The sequence below is a fragment of the Protopterus annectens genome, chromosome 3.part0 (assembly GCF_019279795.1).
Source record: "Protopterus annectens isolate FY-2018-M chromosome 3.part0, PAN1.0, whole genome shotgun sequence".
NCBI classification, from domain to species: domain Eukaryota; kingdom Metazoa; phylum Chordata; order Ceratodontiformes; family Protopteridae; genus Protopterus; species Protopterus annectens.
Window position 1 is genome coordinate 95,676,246 of NC_056731.1, and position 22,110 is coordinate 95,698,355.

At 41.1% G+C, this 22,110-nt stretch overlaps 1 protein-coding gene across 1 annotated transcript in view; it reads left to right on the forward strand.

The window, feature by feature from the left end:
- PITRM1 (pitrilysin metallopeptidase 1) overlaps positions 1 to 22,110 on the forward strand; it is a 1,418,909-nt gene that overhangs the window by 122,132 nt on the left and 1,274,667 nt on the right. The window lies entirely within an intron of this gene.

Consider the following 22,110-nt stretch of genomic DNA (forward strand, 5'->3'; position numbering starts at 1 on the left):
TTCTTTACGTTTACACTTGCGGCTTGTGCCTCTCTCCCTCCTATGCTTGTCTCATCAACATCTGAGTTTGTCTACTATAGTTGTACTTTTACATTTCTTTTTAAGGACATTCCTTAAATCTACTTTATTTTCTTTTAGAGAATAAGTACTTTGTCATTGTCAGAACCAAACCAAGCAGCATGTTCCATAGAGTCTTAAACCACACTTGAAATAAATAAATAAATAAAAATTAAAAAAAAAGATGCTGTGAGCACAATCCAACAACGACAACACTTAAAACACTTCTACCACTTTTGTCAGTAGTATGTCCTCAGAAGCAAGTAGAAAACACTTTCTTCTGGTTTCACTACCCACCCCCACATAATCTCACAAATTAAACATAGAAAAACATGCAGTACAATATAAAACACTTCAAGCATCTTTTTACTTAGGTTTTAGAATTTTTAATTTAATATTGTACTAACATTTCAAGGCTTTTAACTTCAAAACACTTTGAATAGAAATAAAATATTTAACCCTGGTGGTTGATCTGACACTAATTTTTACTGCCACACAAGTCATTGGTTTTCAAGTCTTTCTCTCCCCAGGGCCCACCTCTAGAATTCTCTAAAACCTTTTCAAGCACCCAAAATGTTAATTTATTACCAGTACTATGTTGTAAATGTCTAAAGAGTGCATTACTGACATTGCCTTTTATAATGTTGTACATATGTCTGCTCACAGAGAGTCCTGTCTGTTTTATCAACATAACACGCAGGGCATTGCTTACACTCAGCAATGTTTAAAAAACAAAAACAAAAAACTTTTATCCCACAATTAAAATATTTTGAGGCATAGATTTTACTGTAATTTACAACATTCATCATGCCATCTTCAGGAATACATGGGTATTGTTTGCTCATATTGCACCTGTAAGTACTTTTACATCTTTTTCAGGTTACTCTTGTTGTCATAATTTTTCCAGGTATTGTATAAAATTTCCCTCTCCTACTAATGAATCTCTGGTTCATAACCAAATTCTTGCATATTTCTCCTCCATTGACCAAAATATCCCAATTTTTTTCTCCCGTTCGATTCTCGGCTGGAGTGCGGGGAGTGCCTTCTGTGTGGAGTCTGCATGTCCTCCCCATGGTTGGGTGGGCGTTCGAAAGACATGCGTAAATGGGCGTGCCTTCATTGAAGGTTGAACATCGAGCTGGCACCTCGGCGTTTGTGAAAGTCTACTGCCAATCATTAGCAGACTGGAGTTCCGCTGTGGTGACCCCTAACCGGGAAAAGCCGAAAGACAAACAACAACATATTGTTTTTTTTTATTATTATTATTTTTTGGGGGGGGGTATCCAAAATATGTGCCTGAACAATACATTTCTCATATCCCCTTTTGATTAAAGTCTACCTTGTCTCTTTATTGTTTAAAATTCCTTTACCTTTCCGCAGTAGAGGAGTGTACATTACTTCAGCAGACATTTATTCCAGTAAAACACTGGGATCCCCTCCTAGATAATATATTCTTTAATTTATTCTTTTCCAGTTTAAGGGCCCCTTCCTCAGGGACCATCCAAACTATGTGGACCACTTGTCCGTTTACTAGTGATTTTTGGGATTTACTGGGAAGTATTACTGATGAGCTATATATTGAGAATATTATTTTTGTCACCATTTAATTAAGGAATTTATTGTCAGTTTTTCCGCACAACATAGGATTGGAATAGTTCAGGAAATTTCTTGCAGGAATAGGAAATATTTCTAATGGTGAAAGAAGTGCTTTATGTACACTAATGGGGATAGTATTAGACAACAATTGTGTATTTTTTTATCTTAATTTAATTCTGTCAAGAAAATGATATTGCCAGAAGAGGGGTGTGTGCCCATATATATGCAGATATGATAATGTAGTGGGAAAAGTACGTTTTTCAGTCTGGCTTTAAGTGTTAGATATTTTGGATTGGTGCTCTGGATGAGATAGAGTATATCAATAGTACCAGTAACTTTTTACATTTTACGTACAATTCTTCATTTGAGAAACTGTGTTTTTCGGATGTGGAGATGACAAAAAATATAGGTCCTCATAAGTTTTGCTCTAAAATTTTATAGAAACCCAACCTATTGAGATTAACTGTTACACTTTTCAAGCTGCCATCCTTATAGTCAGAAAATAGCTCTAGTAAAAGACAAATGGTCTGCATAGCTTGGATTGTCTTGGAGGAAGGAGCCTTTAAACTAGAAATGAATACATTTAAAGGATGTGAGCACAGACTCTACATGGTACCCTGTAGGGGCAAGAGTTGTACTGACCAACTGCTTTGGGCATCTACTGCGGTGCACGGTATCCTCAAGATAGAATGACTCACTGGCTGTGCTCTGTGGCAGGGCTAGCTACTCGATGGTGCAAAATGCGAATCTAGATGATTTGATCATGTTGACGGTCACCAAATGGGCATGGGTATTTGCTGGTAATAAGTGGGTCGAGGACCCGGCCTACTCCGACCTACACTTGAGACCCATGCTAATGGTGGCAGGGGTGTATGTGCCCCTGTTGGACACTGTGTGCCCTCCATAAAGCCCAGCAGCCTGGATCAATAAGCTACTGGCCATCCGGTGTTTAGTTGCCCAGCCTGGGTTACCTGGGATAGCTCTGTTGAGCAAAAGCTAGACACAAAGCCAGTCAACCTGTCAAACATGAACTGAGAATTGCTACACTTAATGTAGTTTCTCTGACAGGATGCAGCTTGGAAGTGGATGACATGATGATATGAAGGAGGCTGAATATACTATGTATCCAAGAAACAAATTGGAAGGGTAGTGCAGCAAAGCCACTTGAGTTGTGACTCAGAGTCTACTTCTCTGGAGGAGGACAGGCTAGGCATGGTGTGGGAATTGTGGTGAGAGAGGCTTCAGAAGGCAGAGACTGACATCAGAATTACTGACAGACTCATGGCAATCAGTCTCCAGTGTAATGATAGGGTAATATTTGTAATCTCACCCCAAGTTTTAATAAAATCTGTGTAGGCACCATGTAGAGCCTACGTGGAATGTATCAGTGTACATGGCCATGGTCCCCACTCGGCAGTGCGCCAGGGATATTAATGATGACATGCTGCTGAGGGAGAGCTGAGGAACGCACATATTGAATCAGTTTAGGGAGATGTGTAGTGGGTAACCGTGGCTACAGATGGTGTTGAGACTCCCTGCAATGGTCCCGCCACTGTAGCAATGTTGTGCAGTGTGTCAAATGTTGAATGTGTAAATGTTACAATATTCTATAATGTCCTGTGTTTAAAATGCTTGTTTGCATGACACTGAGCGCAGCAATCCCATGTTGTGCTCACATATAGACAACAGACATCTGCCAGGCATCTAAAAATAGAAACTGGATGTAATTATTTATTTATAGGCATGTTTGCAAGGCGCAGCACAGTGCTCAGCACTGCTAACATGTAGCTCAGTGGTGTATGTGAAGATATACAGGATTTGTTAATATCCACGTAGCTAAGTGGTCAGAGTTACAGCTTTATATGTAGTAGGTCCATGGTTTGAATATATGGAATGGAAAACATGTATGTATTTTTGTTGTACATGTTATGAACACAGTTTTAAAATATGGCTCCACTGGAATCTGCCGTGCTGTGCTCAGCTGTTCTAAAACCTGCTAAGCACGCAAAAATCTTTGTGTTTGCACGCTGCTCAACTCTTCCTGCCTGGTTTGCGAGCTGCTAAGCAACACAGCACTTTTTTGAATGGTGCTCAGTGGAGTGAAGGGTGGGAAAGCAGCATATATTAAGCACAGTAAGCGGGAATCTACATCACTCCTTGGAGTCTTAGCTCTACTAAACTACTGTGGTGTCCTAGATTAGTGTATGTCTCTAAATTTACTCTACCTACCAGGTACTTAGAGTTATACTGCAACAGTGTGCTGATTCCTGTTCTCTGGACCTATCTGCAAGCTGCCTCTCAGTTAAACAGGATAATTTAAATGTTTATCTTCTGGTGTCTTACAAGCTCCCTGTTTACTCTATCTACCAGCTACTTAGACTTATACTGCAACAGTGTGCTGATTCCTGTTTTCTGGACCTATCTGCAAGCTGCCTCTCAGTTAAACAGGATAAATTTAAAAGTTTATCTTCTGGTATCTTACAAGCTCCCTGTGTAGGTTTACATTTAAATATCTTTGTATTCCTGACACTTTGTACACTACCATTTTGAGACTTGCACCCCCCCCCTGCATTTCCTTGCAGGACTGTAAATTTTTATTTCTACTTGGGTAATCTTGGGTTTCTGCTGACTTACTTCCATTAACATTACCCTGCAAAGAACAGTGTATGTGTTCAATTTTCCTTATATGTAGGGTAGCACACACTCAATCAGACCAACCCTGTCCCCACCTTAAACGCTCTTTAGCCAACCCTACCGTTATGCCCACTGCCTAATAATTTCCTTTACAGTCATTCCCAGTGGAAAAGTTTGAATTTTTGGCTACAGAAATCAAGTATAGCCCAAATAGACTATCTTTACCACTTATCCTGCAATCCTTGCCAATGGTTTTAGCCCACTCTAGGACCTGTAAACCCCCCCTGTATTTTCCTTGCAGGACTTTAAATCTTTATGTGTACTTGGGTAATCTTGGGTTTCTGCTGACTCACTCCCATTAACAGTGTTGTGTGCTCTGAAGTGAGTTACTTCCCTCCCTCATTTGGCTCTCCTTAGCATTTCATTGGCTCACACTTTATCATTCTTTGTTTGCCTTCCCACTGACAGCAGATCAGAAGTTTTTTTTACCCTACTTGCTTAGCTTGGAGCCATCTTTAAATCTAAAACCTTCCCTGCTAGATTTAACTACTGTGGTGTCCTAGATGAGTGTATGTCCCTAAATGTAAGTACATTGACTTCTATTGCACAGAGTATAAGTTACAAATACTAGTGACTGATGCATACTGATTTTGGATGCTGCCATTGGGAAATTTAGGCTCTCTTGTTTGTAAGCACACAGACACCTTTCTAGTCCTCTCTTTTTTCCCCCTCCATATCTATGCACCACAGACAGCTTTCTAGCCCCTGTTCTATTCCAACCTACCTGATTGTTTACCTGATAGCCTAGCTGATTGTTTTTCGCTAACTGCTTCAGTATCTGTTCCTACCCTCTCCGTTCACCCTGCGGGCTTACTCCGCTCCCCTCCCTATCCCCAATTCCCGCCAACCCCCAGGGGTCCTACCCTTATACTTACTAACCACACCTTTTCCTCTTCCCATTACTCTTTAACCACATCTCTTCCTCTTCCCATTACTCTCTAACCACACCTATTCCTCTTACCATTACTCTAATTACATACCTCTTGCTCTTACCATTACTCTTCAAACACATTCTTCCTCCTACCTTTACTTTCTAAACACTCTCCAGTTTCCCAACTGCACTAATATTAACCTCTCACCACTCTCCTTTTATCACACCACACCCTACTCCCTTCTTTCATCTCCACCCAGTGAATTTATTTTTCTACCTTCAAGCAATCTATATTTATTCATACAATGTATAAACAACCCATCCCATCTTATGTCCCACTCTTATTCACACTCTCACTACTACCTCCTTTAATCCTCACCCATCTTTTCACCTCCTTTGAAAACCCACTAGGCCTATACCTAAACTACCCCAAGAAAGAAACCAACTCTCCTCTCCTTTTTATTCATGCTAATATAACATCCTCATCTAACTACATACTTCCTAAATACCATAGAACACTACACATAAAATACAACAATCAGAACCCCAGGAAAGGCCTACCTCTATACAGCAGATTCCCCAACCCAAACTATCTAGGTGTACTACTCTCTTTAAAGGATGGTGACATCCACCCTAACCCAGGCCCACCAACAACTCCTATCTCTCTCCTCAACCACAAAGAATCACCTACTCATGCCCTGTCTAAACCATTGAACTCCCTTTTAATTGTTCATCTTAATATACGTAGCATAAACAATAAAGTAACTCAACTCCAAGCTCTAACTGAAATCTACTTTTTTGATATTCTCTGCTTAACAGAAACTTGGTTAAAACCTGTAACCAAAGATAATGAAATCATCCCACCTGGATATAATATCCTGAGACTAGACCGAGTATCCAAGAAAGGTGGTGGGGTTGCTATCCTATATAAATCTAGCTTACAATTAACCACTCACAACTGTAAACCACCTATAGACTCCAATGCAGAAATTCTTATCTCCAAACTTCATTTTAACAATTCCAAATCCATCTATATTATATGTATATATCTACAACCTGGTAACACTGCCATCATGGAAAACATACTTTACTGGCTTTCCCAATATCTGCCCCAAGAAACCATAATCCTAGGTGACACAAACACTGACTGGAGCTGCTACTGCAGCAGCCTCCCCACAAACCATATTAACCTATATGGGTATTCCCAAACCATTACCTCCCCCACCAGAATAAATAAATCTAACGAAATCAAGCTTATTAGACTGGATTCTCCTAAACCATCATCCTCACATTTATGATTCAGGAACCCTCCCTGATGATTTAAGTGACCACTTTCTTACCTATATCATCAGACATAAAATCAACTCTCCCATTCCAATATCTGTCAAAAACATCAGATCTAAAAAGTACTTTAACCCTGAACTATTCCAAATGGAACTAAGAGCTTGCAACTGGTCTCCCTTACAAAACCTCCCTTTAGCTGAAGCCGTTAGTTACTTTACTCCAACTTCCTTGCCATTCTCAACCACCGTTCTCCAACCAGATTAATTAGAATTAGAACCAAATCTGCTCCATGGCTTTCAAAAGAAAACAAACATAAAATAAATCTTAGAAACAAACTTTGTGCAAAATGGAGGAAGACTAAAAACCCTATAGACCAACTAACATTTAGACAGCTAAGAAATGAAACCAAGAAAGATATAATATCTGATGAAAGAAACTACTACCTACAATCCCAACAAGCTAATCAAAACAACCCACAAAAATTTTGGGCTAGCATTAACCAACTACTCCATCCAGGTCAATCCACTACTCCAAATCCTCAAAATAATGACCACAAAAATCTATTGAATACTGCTAATGCTTTCAATACCTTTTTTACTAATGCTATACAAACACTAGCTAGTCAACTATCACCTAATAACTTCACTCTACCTTCCTATAAATCAACCTTACCCCCTACTTTTCATATTCAACCTGTCCCAACAACAAATATTCTAACCCTTCTACAGAAACTAAAACCATGCTCACCCTCAGCAGACCAACTACCTGCTGAATTCCTACAACAATCAGCCAAAGCTATTGCTTATCCCATTTCTATTCTGATCAATAGAACTATTACCGAAAGTCATATCCCCAGTTTATGGAAAATCTCCCATATTATCCCCCTCCATAAAGGTGGACACTCCACTGAACTCTCCAATAACCGCCCCATTGCCCTTCTCTCTCCTTTGGCAAAGATCATGGAGAAATGCATTCGCAGACAATTACTTGACCATCTAACCCAAAATAATTTACTTTCTAACTGTCAACATGGATTCAGACCTTCACATAGCACTAGTACTGCCCTTCTTTCCTTCACAGATTGTATCAACAAAAACCGCAATCTTAACAAGCTTTCTTCAGCACTAATTATTGACCTGTCTAAAGCTTTTGACATGGTAAATCACCAAATTCTCATCAAAATACTGAAATCCCTGTCACTAGATACATCTTCTCTAAAGTGGTTCCAGTCCTACCTTGATAAAAGACAACAGGCCGTACTATGGCACAAGTCTGTCTCCATTCACCTGCCTGTCAAACTTGGTGTCCCTCAAGGGTCCATCCTAGGACCTCTACTTTTTTTCATATTTATTAATGACCTTCACCTTGCCATCCCCCAAGCCACATGCATACAATATGCAGATGACTCCACACTAATATGCTCAGCCACCTCCTCTTCTGAACTTCAATCTCTTACCCAACAAGTATTTAACACAGATGAGCAATGGTTCACACATAGATGCCTTTTCCTAAACCCCAAAAAGACTAAACTCCTCCTCTTCTCTCCCACCAATAAGTCCTCTCCTCTTGATTTCTCAATTATCTCTACCAATAAAACTATTATATCCCCTGATCCAACCACCAAACTATTGGGTATCACCATTGACAACAATCTGAACTTTGATATCCATACTAACAATAATATAAAAACTGTCAACAAAAAACTTAGCTCTCTATAGGGTAAAATCCTTCCTCTTACCTTCAGCTAAAACCACTATAGCACACACTCATCTAATCTCTTCACTTCTTTATGCCTCACCCATTTTTACTAATCTCTCTAAAAATAATCTTAGCAAATTGGAAGTGTCTTACAATAACATTGCCAGATTTGCTACAGGCAACCCATTCGGAACCCACCATTGCATTAATTTAAAGCAGCTGGGATGGCTTGAACTACAAAATCTGATTAAATTCCATCAACTATCTGTAGCCCACAACACTTTTTACAAATCTTCCAAAACTCCTATTCTATCCACACTCTTCACTCCCTATAAAAACCTGAAATCCTTAAGGTCTTCTCGGAGACTTCTAGTACATACCACTAAACCAAACAAGGCTGGTGACTCCCTCTTTTCTAATATTGTTGGAAAAGCCTGGAATCTCCTCCCCAGTGAACTCTCCTCACTTTCCTCAGTATCATGCTTTAAAAAAATTGCAAGTGTTCCTCAGAACACAGTGGTTATGCCCCTGTACTAAGCCTGACTAGTTATGTATCTCTTAATACTTTGCTCTTCCTACCCCTTCTACTCATTAACTGTAATTCCTTCCTTATTAACCATAATACTATCTCCCTCTAGAACATCATGATTGTACTAGCATGCTATGTTATGCCTGTATTCTGCACTGCTGAATTTACTGTGATAACCTGTAATATGCATTGTAAATATGATTTTTTTTGTTTAATGTTTCCTTATTTGTTATCTTGTTAATTTCATTGTTCTATCTTGGAGCTTATCTCCCCGGGCCTCTTCTGAAAATGAACATGTATCCAGTTAGACTAGCCCTGTCAACAAATGTAAAATAAAATAAAATAATAAATCTCCTGTAGATATGGCTAGTGGTGCAGGAGAAAGTGCATACTTTCGGGCACAAAGATGGGGAATTCTGAAGTCCAGAGTCATGGTTGGGCTTCTTGTTAAAAACTATGATGATAGGCTGCTGTAGGGTTGTTTCCAGGACTTGGAGTGTAAGGCTGAGGTCTGGGACTGGTTGGCCAGAGAACTCAACAGTGTTACTGGTATCCCCTGCTCAGGTGAGCAGTGTTGTCACCACCATGATGACCTGAAAAGGTGAAAGAGGAGAACCCTGGCCACCTGGGTCCAAGAAGAGAGGGCAGGGAATGCTCAACAAGTTTGCAAGTATGTTTTCTGCTGTCTTAACAAAATGCAAGCTGAATATCTGCAGAACGGGTATGCATAATGGTGTGCTTCTCTCTCAACACCTGCAGCTGAGAGGGCTTACAATGTAGAGTCCCATGCCGGGTGTCTGGCCAGGTAGTGCTGTGAGTGTGGTGAGTACGGATGTATTATGCTAACTGTAGTGCAATAAGCAAGAAAGAGTAAGGCATTTACTGCAATAAAGTATATACAATAAAGTCTGTAGTGCAATAAATGTGGAATTAGAGCTGTAGTGCAATAAATGAATAATAACCACTGTAGTTCAATGAAAACAAGAAACTGTACCAATAGCACCAAGGAAAATGGTTTACATCACAATTGTCTTGCCATAACCATTGCAGTAGAGCTGTATGCATTGAGTCTGTAAGGGAAGATTGCTGCTGTAAATTATAACACTGTAATAGCTGTAGAATGCAAATCTAATGGCTGCAAACTGTACTATTTAACTCATAGTACTGTCAAGTCTCTAGGCCAGTGTCTGTCACATAATGCTCTTGTCATCCGCAGACTTCAGGGGATCAAGGTATATGGGTGAGGTAGCCCACTCCATGAACTGATATGGTTTATTGACTTTACAGATATTGCAAACCACTAACAATAAAATGTGTACACCTGCATTGTTGATACTTAAAGCTTACATACTATATCTGTTATGCTTGTATTCCATGCATGTGTTTTCTACTGTCACTACAGTCTAGTATAACACTGTAGTAGTACTACCAAGTCATAATATAGTTCCAGTTGAGCTCTAGGCAAGTATCAGTCATTCAGTAATCCAGTAGTGACTCATTAGCTCAGTCTGTTTAAATGCTCTGTAAATAGTACATTTTGACACACACAGTCCAGGGTTCAAATCCAGTGGTATGTAGCAGTAAATATTATAGTAGCAGTCATGTAATGCTCGCAGTTTCTCTCTCCATAGGACCTACAGGTAAATGGGTGAGTTAACCAATATTATGAGTAGATAATTGTGTGTTTAGAAGTCAGAGACTGTTGAATTCAGTAGCAAGAATGTGTTCATCAGAAATGTTCAGTCAGAAATAAAGCTATGTAATCCTGGTATGGTTGTATTCCTGGAATGTCCTCTCAGAGTTGCTGAAGTCAATTAATACAGTGGACCCCAACCACCGGACCATGGACTGGTACCAGGTCATCATGTATGGAGTGAAACGAAAAAGTGAAAGTGTATACGAGTCTGGTGTGTGTCTGCATATGTGAGTGAATACATGCATGAAAGTAGACGAGTACGTGTGCGTGTGTGTGTGTGTGATTGGGAGAGAGTGAGAGCGATGTGTGAGTGAATGCAGGTATGAATGAGGAAGTGACTGTGTGCGTGTGTGTGAGATTGGAAGCGAGTGAGAGCGATGTGCGAGTGAATTCAGGTATGAATGAGGAAGTGACTGTGTGCGTGTGTGTGAGATTGGGAGCGAGTGAGAGCGATGTGCGAGTGAATTCAGGTATGAATAGAGGAAGTGACCGTGTGTGTGAGATTTGGAGAGAGTGAGCGATGTGTGAGTGAATGAGTGCATGAATGCAAAAGACATCGTGTGTGTGTGTGTGTGTGTGTGTGTGTGTGTGTGTGTGTGTGTGTGTGTGTGTGTGTGTGTGTGTGTGCAAACACATGCACAAATCTGTCAAAGTGCACAGCTATTGCTGTACAAGAAATGGATAGCTATGGTTCTTTCTACACCGTCCCTGCACATGTAAATGGAAGTTGTATATTTTTGTCTAACAAAAAATGTTTTTGAGTTTGAACAGCAGTGGGGGCAGCACTTGCCCCCACGTATGCAAACTTAACTATGGGTTTATTTGAGATAAAGTGTTTATATAAAGGTGGATGTTGCCCAATGTGACAATGAGTGTATGAAGAATAAATTATTATTTAAGCAATCTATATATATTTTAAAATTCAATACTTTAGCTCCTAAGGGGTTAAACTTAGAGTGTAACTGGAGGTTTTTTATCTGATTGTTTGTGTTAATTGTTTTATTTGTATGTGTATACAAGGCAAATGACTCTGTAGTACTTTACTCCTTGAAGGCTTTCTGCCAAGATGTTGGAGAATATTAAAGTGTTTCTGTTTACTGGCTGTTTGTTTTTCCCTTTCCTGCACATCGCTACCTGCCTTTCACTATTTCCCCCCTGCTTGCCCCCATTTCACCACTTTCCTATCACCCCTTTTTCTTTTCTTTAAATTTTTTAGCATGGAGCTAGCTCAGAGCTTTAATGACTAAATGTGTTTATAACATTGTCAGACACATATACAAAATAAACACTTCTGCCAGGTTTCGAACCCAAGCATGTCACATCTACAGCACACTGCATTAACCTGCCACGCCATGCAAATCTGGATTAAAACAGGTGATGTTATGTTGTCCCCATCTCGCCTTCATTCTTGCTGGTTGGGTTCAGAGCCGATCCTCAGCTTCAGCTCGGCCGTTTACTATAGCTCATAAGCTTATACTGACCCCTATCCCAACATGCCTAGCGGTAGCTACCCAGATCTCGTTTGCCGCTTGCAGCGTCACGATTGCAATTACTGGCTCAGGCTAAGTATTTTGTATTTTACTGTCTTCTTTTACCAGGATTATTAGCAGTGTAATTACCTTGTTGGTGTCTATCTTAGTCCTCGTATAGACTAACAACCTTCTGACCTTCCTCTGCTGTTGTTTTTTGGTTGTTCTTGGCCGTCGTTTTCTTAGACCTTGCTTTCCCCTTGAGCCTGTTTAACTTAGAGGGTTCGTTTCTTCTTTTCTCACTTTCTGTTGGAGTAACCATTTAAGTTAGAGGCTCTCCTATTTGGGGACTCCCCCTTCTTTTTCTTAAAAAAAATAAATAAAAAATATCCTTGCTTGTTGGTGGTGTTTGTAGTTGTGTATTGGTAGCCATTACAGCCTTATTTTTGCTGTTTTCGTCTTCCTAGTTTATCCAGCATGTCCAAAGAGTCAAAACTCTCCAGCTTTAAGAAGTGCGAATCATGCTGCCAGAAAATGTCCCTTACGGATGGGCACATGAGCTGTGTATACTGTTTATGGGCTATTCACCTGCAGGACTCATGTTCCATCTGTCATGCTTTCAGTTCTAAAGTCCTGCAGGAGAGAAAAAATAAACTAATTCTGTGTGGCCTCTTGAAGAACCCTCAGGATCCTTTGTATCTGGTTCCTCAGCCAGCAAAGCTGTCTGGCAACTCTCCCAAACATACAATTTTGGAGCAACCCAAATCTGCTGACTAATCTTCAGCTCTGTCAGTTCCCCATTTCGGCTCCGACAAAGCTATGTCTCCGGTGGCTCCATCAGTGAATTCTGAGCCAGTCCCGGCCCATAAAAGAACCAGGTTTCCCTCTTTGGAGCCGGTGCGCTCTGCTCCACAGTCCCCTTTGTTGCAATCTTGTTGCAATACCTAATTTACTACTAATTGCTTTTGTATAGCCTTTAAGTTTTGAGTTAGCCCTGCCATGTGCAAGCTTTAGCAGCCTACCACAGACCGCTAACCATTTTCTCCCCCCTTTCTCCCTTAAACTAGACTTTATTATTCTTTGAATAGGTTTTTACCTATTGATATCCCATCTGACCACTAGGTGGTAGCATCTACCAACATATAAATCGGCACAACTAGATTATCCCAAAGGTCTTAAACCAAATGCGGGTAGATTTTTAACAATCCTACTGCGGGTAGATTTTTAACAATCCTACTCGCCATTCTAATCACTGTTTAATATTACTTTCTCTATGCTAAGCAACCCACATGTAATGTTATTCTATACCACTTTTATCCCCTAAAAGTAATAATACATTTTAAACCCTTATTACTAAAGCCAAATCTCTGAAGATAGCTGATACGCCCTTCGGGCTCACTCCGCTCCCCTATCCTACCCCATATCCCACCCACCCCCACTGTACTCAACCTTATACCTCTATAGCCACTCCCACATCCTACTTCAACCAATAGCTTACTCCATCTCATAGGTTCATAAGTAGGTACTAGGCTATCGGTCCAAGGGCCTATGTAAGCCTAGCCAGCAAGGTTCCATGGCTTACGCCACCCAAGAAAGTTTTTTTTCCTGTGCCACTGTCGAGCAGAGACACAGAAATGATTCCTGGGGTGCATTTCATATTTCCTATCCACTCATCAAGATTTTTCTTGAAGAGTGCTAGTGAAGAACTTAGCTTGACATAGATGGGTAGCTTGTTCCAGAGTATAGGAAGTCTCTGGGACAGGAATCTATCCCTCCAGTGTGTCCTGTTTATTGTGGTGACGAGGTTTAGGTCCCTAGAGTGTGTAGCTCTGAGGGATTGGGATTTCTTTAGGTGTAGCATGTCCAACAGCTCTGGGTTTGACATAGCTTTATATGTTAGGCAGAGATCGCCTTGGAGTAGGCAATATACTATGGAGTAAATCTGAAGTTTTTTGAGGCGGTCAGTGTAGGGCATTTGAGGTCAGTAATCCTCTTTGTGAGGTACTTCTGTGGCCTTTCCAGCTGCTGCAGATGTCTTGTGAGGTACATTCCAAAAGGGGCATTGTACTCTATAATGGGTCTAATGAGTGACAAGTACAAGGGGACAATCTCATTATATACTTAACAGTTTAGCTCCTAATTACTTACCTCCTTCCTTTACCACTTTCACCTTAAACAACTCCACCCCTCACCTATCCTTCTATAAACTTATTTCTGATTACTTCAGTTAACCTTCCCCTACTATGTCCTTCTCTGGCAGCCCAAGATACCTTAACTTTTTCCTCTTTATTATACTTTTTACTCCTCTACTTGTATCACATACTCTCACCTGCTATGAATACCTTAGCTTTACTAAATATCACCACCCCTTAAAACAGACAACTCCACTCACTCTCCTAGCCTCACAAACCCACAGCAACATAACATCCTCATCATCGTACCTTCTAACACAGTTTCATAGATTAACCCATATTAAGTATCTCCAAACCAGAAAACCATACCCTATTTTCAGTATAACCTTGAAACCTTCACATAGTTCTCAACAGAACTTACTAGTAAATGGAGACATCCATCCCAACCCTGGTCCTAGTAATACCATCCCTGACGCCCAACCTCTCCACCCCACCTCTTTTCAGACTCCACTAGCTCCCCTAACTCTCTACTCATAGCCCACCTTAATATACGTAGCTTAAACAATAAAATCACCCAGCTACATGCCCTCTTAGGCACTCATTCTTTTGACATATTATGCTTAACAGAAACATGACTCAAACCAGAAACCAAGGACAATGACATAATCCCACCTGGCTATAACATCCTGAGACTAGATCGTCTAAATAAAAAGGGTGGTGGGGTAGCAATACTGTTCAAATCTGAATTACAAGTTACCTCACTAGATAGTCAACCTCCATCACCTAGTAATGTCGAAATCTTAATCTCTAAGCTCCAGATTAATACTAATAAATCCCTATACATAATCTGCTCCTATATCCCTCCAGGTAATAACATTAATACTCTTGAAAATGCCCTTAGCTGGCTCTCCACATCTTTCCCTCAAGAAACTATACCCCTAGGTGACTGTAATATTGACTGGAATTGTTGCACTTATGCCAAACCAACCTCACATTAATCTTCATGGCTTTTACCAAACCATCACCTCCCCGTCTAGAACCCACAAACCTAGTAACAAACAAAGCACCTTAGACTGGATATTAGTTAACAGTAATCCCCTCTCCTATAAAACAGGCATTCTTCCTGATGACATTAGTGATCACTCTGTTACCTTTATAACCAGACAAAAGACCTTTATCCCCAACCAAATAATTTTTAAAACTACCAGGAACAAGAAAAATCTTAACCCGGTTAGCTACCAGGCCGAGCTCAAAGCTTGTAATTGGTCACCCCTAAAATACCTACCTATTGACGAAGCAGTCTCATACTTTAACAATACTTTCTTGCAAATTCTAGAGCACCATGCCCCCTCTCGTACTGTCAGAACCAGGAACAAACCTGCTCCTTGGCTCACAAAACAGACCAGGCACAAAATGCTACAAAGAAATAAAATCTGGTCCAAATGGAGAAATACTAAAAACCCAACTGATCATCAAAACTTTAGACAGTTTAGAAATTCCACTAAAAAAATCAATTCTCTTTGATAAAAAAAACTATTACCTTAAACTCCAACAAACCCAACACCAAAACCCACAAAAATTCTGGTTGGCTATAAATAAACTACCTCACCCAGGACATTCCAAAACTCCTACCCCATCTAATTTGACTCAGACTTCCCCCAACCACATTGCTGACACCTTTAACAAATTATTTTCTGAAACCATTCAATCTTTAGCAAATACCTTATCTCCTGTTAGAACCTCTGAGCCATTCTCTCTATCCAATGTTCCTCCTGCTCTACATCTGCAGCCGCCAGATCCAACATCTCTTATCCATACCTTACTTCTTAAACTTAAGCCATGTACACCATCAGCAGACCTCCTTCCAGCCGAATATTTGCAAATTGCAGCTGGAATACTTGCCTACCCTATTTCCATCGCATTAACAGAACCATTGCAGAAGGTTCAATCCCATCTCTCTGGAAAGTCTCGCATATTATCCCATTGCATAAGGGAGGTAACACTAATGAACTCTCTAACTTCCGTCCCATAGCCCTACTTTCCCCTTTAGCAAAAATCATGGAGAGATGTATTCATCGGCAACTTCTTGAACATCTCCTCCATAACAACCTACTAGCAGACTGCTAGCATGGCTTTAGGCCATTCCACAGTACTACAACTGCACTCTTATCCTTTTCAGACTCTATTAATAAAAATCGTAATAACCTACTTTCCTCAGCTCTCTTTTTAGACCTATCCAAAGCTTTGACATGGTTAATCATCACCTTATGTTAGATATACTTAAATCACTATTATTAGACACTCTGGCAGCACAGTGGTTCAAGTCCTATCTAGAAAATAGACAACAAGCAGTCCTCTGGGACAATAACCTATCCAGTCAGCTCCCTATCACCTTGGGAGTCCCACAGGGCTCTATTTTGGGACCTCTCCTTTTTTCTATCTTCATTAATGAGCTAAACACTTCCCTCCCTCAAACCACCTCCATACAATATGCAGATGATTTGACACTAATCTGTGCCGCAGCTTCTTCTGCTGAACTGCAGTTCAGTACCCAAAAAGTTTTTACGTTGGTGGAAAACTGGTTCCATAAACGCTGTCTCCTCCTTAACCCAAACAAAACAAAATTATTACTGTTCACACCAACACAGAAGTCCTCCCTTATCAGTTTCACAGTTACTTCAAATAATGGCACTGCAATAGCACCCAGCACTACCACCAAGCTTTTAGGTGTTACAATCGATCACAATCTTAACTTTGACTCACACATAAATGTAACCATTAAATCAGTCAATAGAAAACTTGGTTTCCTGTATAGGCTTAAACCCTTTCTTACACCTTCAGCCAGGACTGCTGTTGCCCAAACACACCTAATATCCACCCTTCTCTATGCCTCCCCCATTTATACAAACCTTTCCAAAAGCAATCTAAACAAACTGGCTACCTGATATAATAGCATTGCCAGATTTGCCACTGGAGCCCCTTTTTGTACCCACCGTTGCAAAAATCTTAAACCACTAGGATGGCTGGAATTGCAAAAACAATTTCTTCTACTGCAACTTACTATCACCCACAAGATCTTGTATCATCTCACCAACACTCCAATACTCTGGAACATTATTAGCCCTTATAAAAATCTCACAACCCTATGATCAGCTAATAAGCTACTAGTAGCAACCTTAAATCCAACAATAAATCCGGTGACTGTCTGTTCACTAACTCTGTTGGAAATACTTGGAACAAGCCTCCAAGTGAAATAACATCTCTTACTTCTACTCCACTTTTAAAGAAGCAACTTGGATCCTTCCTAAAATCCCTTTGGCTATGCCCATGTACTAATCTTGACTGATACTTTCTCCAACAGCCTTAATGTCATTAAATGCCTATAACACTTTTTCTGATGCCTTATTTCTCCACTATTTTTTAAGGGACATGATATAAGGAAAAAAAAAAAACACTTATTATTCTAGTTCTCTAAATACTGCAATATAATGATTGCTAGCCATTACTGATATCTCTTTACTGTCCATATTTCTGTATACATAATGCTTATCAGATACCAGTGTATAAGTTTCTTTATTCTCTCTCTGACAGGCTGCCCGTATGTAATTTTGGCTAAATGCTTATATGTAATTCCTTTTTTTGTGTGTGTAGCAAAAACATATCTATAAGGGTTTTATATGTGTAATCAGTCAAGATGAGTTTTCCTGTTGTAATCTTTGACACTTGTATAACATTGCATAATACTGTTGGAGCTTTTCTCCCCGGGCCTCTACTGAAAATGGACATATATCCAGCTTGACTAGCCCGGTCAACAAATGTAAAATAAATAAATAAATCTGTGGGTGGCAGTCACCAGTCCTCCTCTCACTCCTCTCAGTCCTCCAGGCTTTTGGACCATGATGTGGAGAGAGTGGTTAATAGGCTTCTCAAGTCACAGGCACTTGCCAAATTGCTATCAAGCCCAGCTCATAAGAAATTGGTTCCTTCAGCCCATCCAGCATCTCTATCAGATGTTCTTCATCTCACATTGCTGCAGTCCTTACACTTGGGTAGTCCGCTGTCCTCGGTCGGCCCGAATATCAAAGTATAAGGCTGACGTCGGTCAAGGCGCATTTGACTGACATCAGGACGTCGGGTACAAATGCATGACCGACGTCATATCCTCAGTCTTTTTTGCCGCATGGTCCGATGCAGAAGCAGTATTGCAAGTGCCGGTTGGCGTTCTGAAATTTTTCGATTTCGGAGTTTCAGACCGAGTCAAAGTTGGCTAAGTACCCCGTTGGGGAATATTTTAGTTTTTTCTTGCCTCAGTGGTTTACCGGATGTCAGAAAAAGTGAATAATTGTATTTCTTGTGGGAAAGAGACTATCATACTTTGTGTATTCCTTGTTTAGGGCCTGAGCACGACGTTGTTGGGTGACGCTCTTGTGCTAGATTCAATAAGCGCACTATAAAGAGGAGATTAGATTGTGCCAGGTTAGTCTTCGGGAAGCGGTGCAATTATAAAATGCTGTCGGATGCTCCGACGCTTCTTCAAGAAGCGCAAGGACAAAGCAGTTAAGCCTAGGCTAGAAGAACCGTCCGTGCATCGACGCCGGTTCTTTGGAGGTGTCGGTGGAGCCGGTGGTTCCACCGGAGGTTTCTTTGGGATCCCAGGGAGAGACTTTGTTATTGCAGGATGTGGCCTCTCAGGAGGCAGGTCAGGGTGATGGGGCTTCTCAGGTTACTATACTCCCCTCCCTGCCTAGGGTGGTTAGGCCCTCTCCTTCTGTTTCCAAGGCTTCTCCTAGAGGCAGGCCAGGTTTAGCTTCAGTTGGTGTCACCCCTAGTTCTTCTGGAACTGTGCCCAAGAAGCATATGCTTAAAATGGCAGAAGATTTGATTACTTTGATTAGGGGTTCTTTGCCCCCTCCTGGTAAGAGACCTAGGGTGGAGCCTGAGCTAGGGAGTTTTGAGCAGGCTTCGGATGTTTCAGAGTCTTCGGCTGAAGACTTGCAGGAGTACTCTCCTTATTCTGATTCTGATGTGGATGATTCTACTCCTTCTGCTTCTCCTCCTGAGGATTTTTCTTTATCAGAAACTCTTCAATCCATGAGGGAGCATTTTAAGTGGGAAGGTCAGGACTTCTCTGATTCCAGGAAAAGGCTTAGGAATTTTTGTTTTACCCCAGCATAGGCCTTTGGCTATACCTCCTGTTTTGGATGTAGTGGAAGATGTTTTACAGAGGCTTCTCTTAATCCTGATTCTTTGCCTCCTGCTCCTGTTAAACCGGATAGGTATTACAGGGTGCCTGAAGCTCATAAGTATCTTTTAAGAGTCCTAGGGCAGACCCAGAAACTGTTAGCCAGGGGCCTAAAGGTGTTAAGGCTTCTGTTGTCAAGAATCCGGTTCCTGCAGATAAAGAGGCCAGGGCCTTGGATAGATGGGGAAAGAAAGTTTATACTTCTTCCACTCTAGCTATGAGGGCTTTGAATTGCCAGTTTCACATGTTGAAATACCAAAACTATCTCCTTTCACAATTGAAGTCTAAGGTTGATGCTCTGGCGGAAGGTATTGATTGTAAAGAGTTACAAGATTTAGTACATGTTTCTGAACAGGTGGGTAAGCATTTTTTGCAATGTGGTTTTGATGCTGTACAGGCCTCGTCTAGGGTGGCTGCCACTGGGTCAGTTCTTCGCAGGCACGCCTGGCTGAGGGATCAAAATTTATCTGACCATGTTAAAACAAGGATTTACTTCTTCCAGGGCAGGTGTTGATTCTAACAGACAACACAACTGTCATGTGGTACATCAACAAGCAAGGGGGAACACATTCTTATCCTCTATGCAGGCAAGCAATGATTTTGTGGGAGACTGCTCTCAGTTTACAGCTCAATCTTCAGGCAAGGTTTCTGCCCGGAGCACAGAACTCCTTAGCAGATGTGTTGAGCAGACGAATTATGGATCCCCACGAGTGGAAATTGGATCCTCATGTATTTCAAAAATTGACAGTGTCATGGGGAACTCCAGACATAGATATGTTCGCTTCTCCACTAAACCATCAGCTGCCAAAGTTTTGCATGAAAAGGTTTCATCCCACAGCTTGGAAAGTGGATGCTCTTTCTTTCAATTGGAGCAATCTTCATGTGTATGCCTTTCCACCTCTGCCTCTCCTCCCAAAGGTACTTCTAAAGGTCAGACAGGACAAGCCAAGGATGATTTTAATAGCTCCAGATTGGCCTCGACAGCACTGGTATCCATTACTGAGAAGTCTGGTATGGAAGCCTCCATGGCCTTTGCCTTCGATTCCACACCTGTTGTCCCAGGAGGACAGTCATTTGCTCAATGTCAAACTTCACTCTCTTCACCTAACAGCCTGGCATATTCTGTTTTGAACCATAGAGGGTCTCAACTTCCACAACAAGTTTTGAATGTGATTTTGGAAGCTAGAAGGCCTAGTACAAGGAAAGTGTACGCAGATAAATGGAAGATATTTTTATTTTGGAGTGCAGCAAAGGATTTTGATGTTTCTGAGCCTAATTTAAGTGTGGCTCTTCAATATCTTACTGAGTTACTGGACAAAGGTTTGTCCTTCTCTTCTATTAAGGTTCATGCTGGAGCAATTTCAGCTCACTATGACTGTGACCCACCATTGTTTTCTCATCCTTTGTTCAAGCAATTTCTTAGAGGGGCAAAGAATATAAGACCCCCACGTAGAGCTCCTACTCCTGCTTGGGATCTCAATTTTGTGTTGGAGAAACTCACTCTACAACCTTTTGAGCCTGCAGCTACTACTGAGTTGAAATATTTATCATGGAAGACTGCCTTTTGCTGGCCATTACCTCTGCAAGAAGGGTTTCTGAATTACAGGCCCTTATGGCGGTTGAGCCTTTCTTAATTTTCCATAAGGATAGGGTATCTTTACGCACTAATCCTTCCTTTATGCCTAAAGTGGTTTCTAGTGTGGCTTTAAACCAAACTATTCATTTGCCTACTTTTTATGCAAATCCCCAAAATAAAGGGGAAAAGATTTTGCACACTTTAGATGTACACAGGCAGTTGCGATATTATTTGGACAGAACTAAAGGGTTCAGGCAGTCTCAGCAGTTATTTGTTTCTTTTGCTTTGAGTTCTCAGGGCAAGCCTGTGTCAAAACAAACTATTTCTAAGTGGATTAAGTTTTGCATTGCTTTCTGTTATTCCCATCATGGCAAGGAGATTCCAGCTGGGATTAGGCCTCATTCCACTAGGGCTACTGCCACTTGACAGCTTTTTGAGGGGTGGCAACCAAGGATATTTTGGAGGCAGCTACTTGGAGTTCAGTGCATACTTTCTCTAGGCATTATCACCTACCACTTTACTCTAAATCCAGGGCTGGTTTTGCCACTGCTGTTTTGCAGGGCATTTTGGCAACTCCTGCTTCCTTATAGTTTGGCCATCCTCCCTTACCTCTGCTTTGGGATTCTACCCAAGTGTAAGGACTGCAGCAATGTGAGATGAAGAACATAGTACAGTTTTGTACCTACCATAAATGTAGATGTTCGAAGATCCACATTGCTGCAGTCCAATTTACCCTCCCTCCTTCCCCTCTGTAGTTAGAGGTGGTTGTGTGGGTTGGGTTGTAAATATTGTGTATATTGTATATATTGTACATATCATTAGTGCAAGGGTGGTTGGTTGGTTGTTTGTTTGCTGTCTTTTGGTTTTGACCTTTATTTTTAGGGTCTTCTGACATCTGGGGCAAGAAAAGACTGAGGATATGACGTCGGTCATGCGCATTTGTACCCTGACGTCCTGATGTCAGTCAAATGCGCCTTGACCGACGTCAGCCTTATACTTTGATATTCGGGCCGACCGAGGACAGCGGACTACCCAAGTGTAAGGACTGCAGCAATGTGGATCTTCGAACATCTACATTTATGGTAGGTACAAAACTGTACTTTCCTCCTCCGACTCTCTTGAGCTTGGAGCCGGAGTGCATGGACATCGTGGTGGTGGAACAGTTGGCTCCAGTTACTTCATCAGTTCTGACTCCTGCTCTGATCTCCTCGATGTCTCAGTCCATCAAGGGATCTGGGTGCCGAAGCTCTCTTGTCAGCTCCGAGG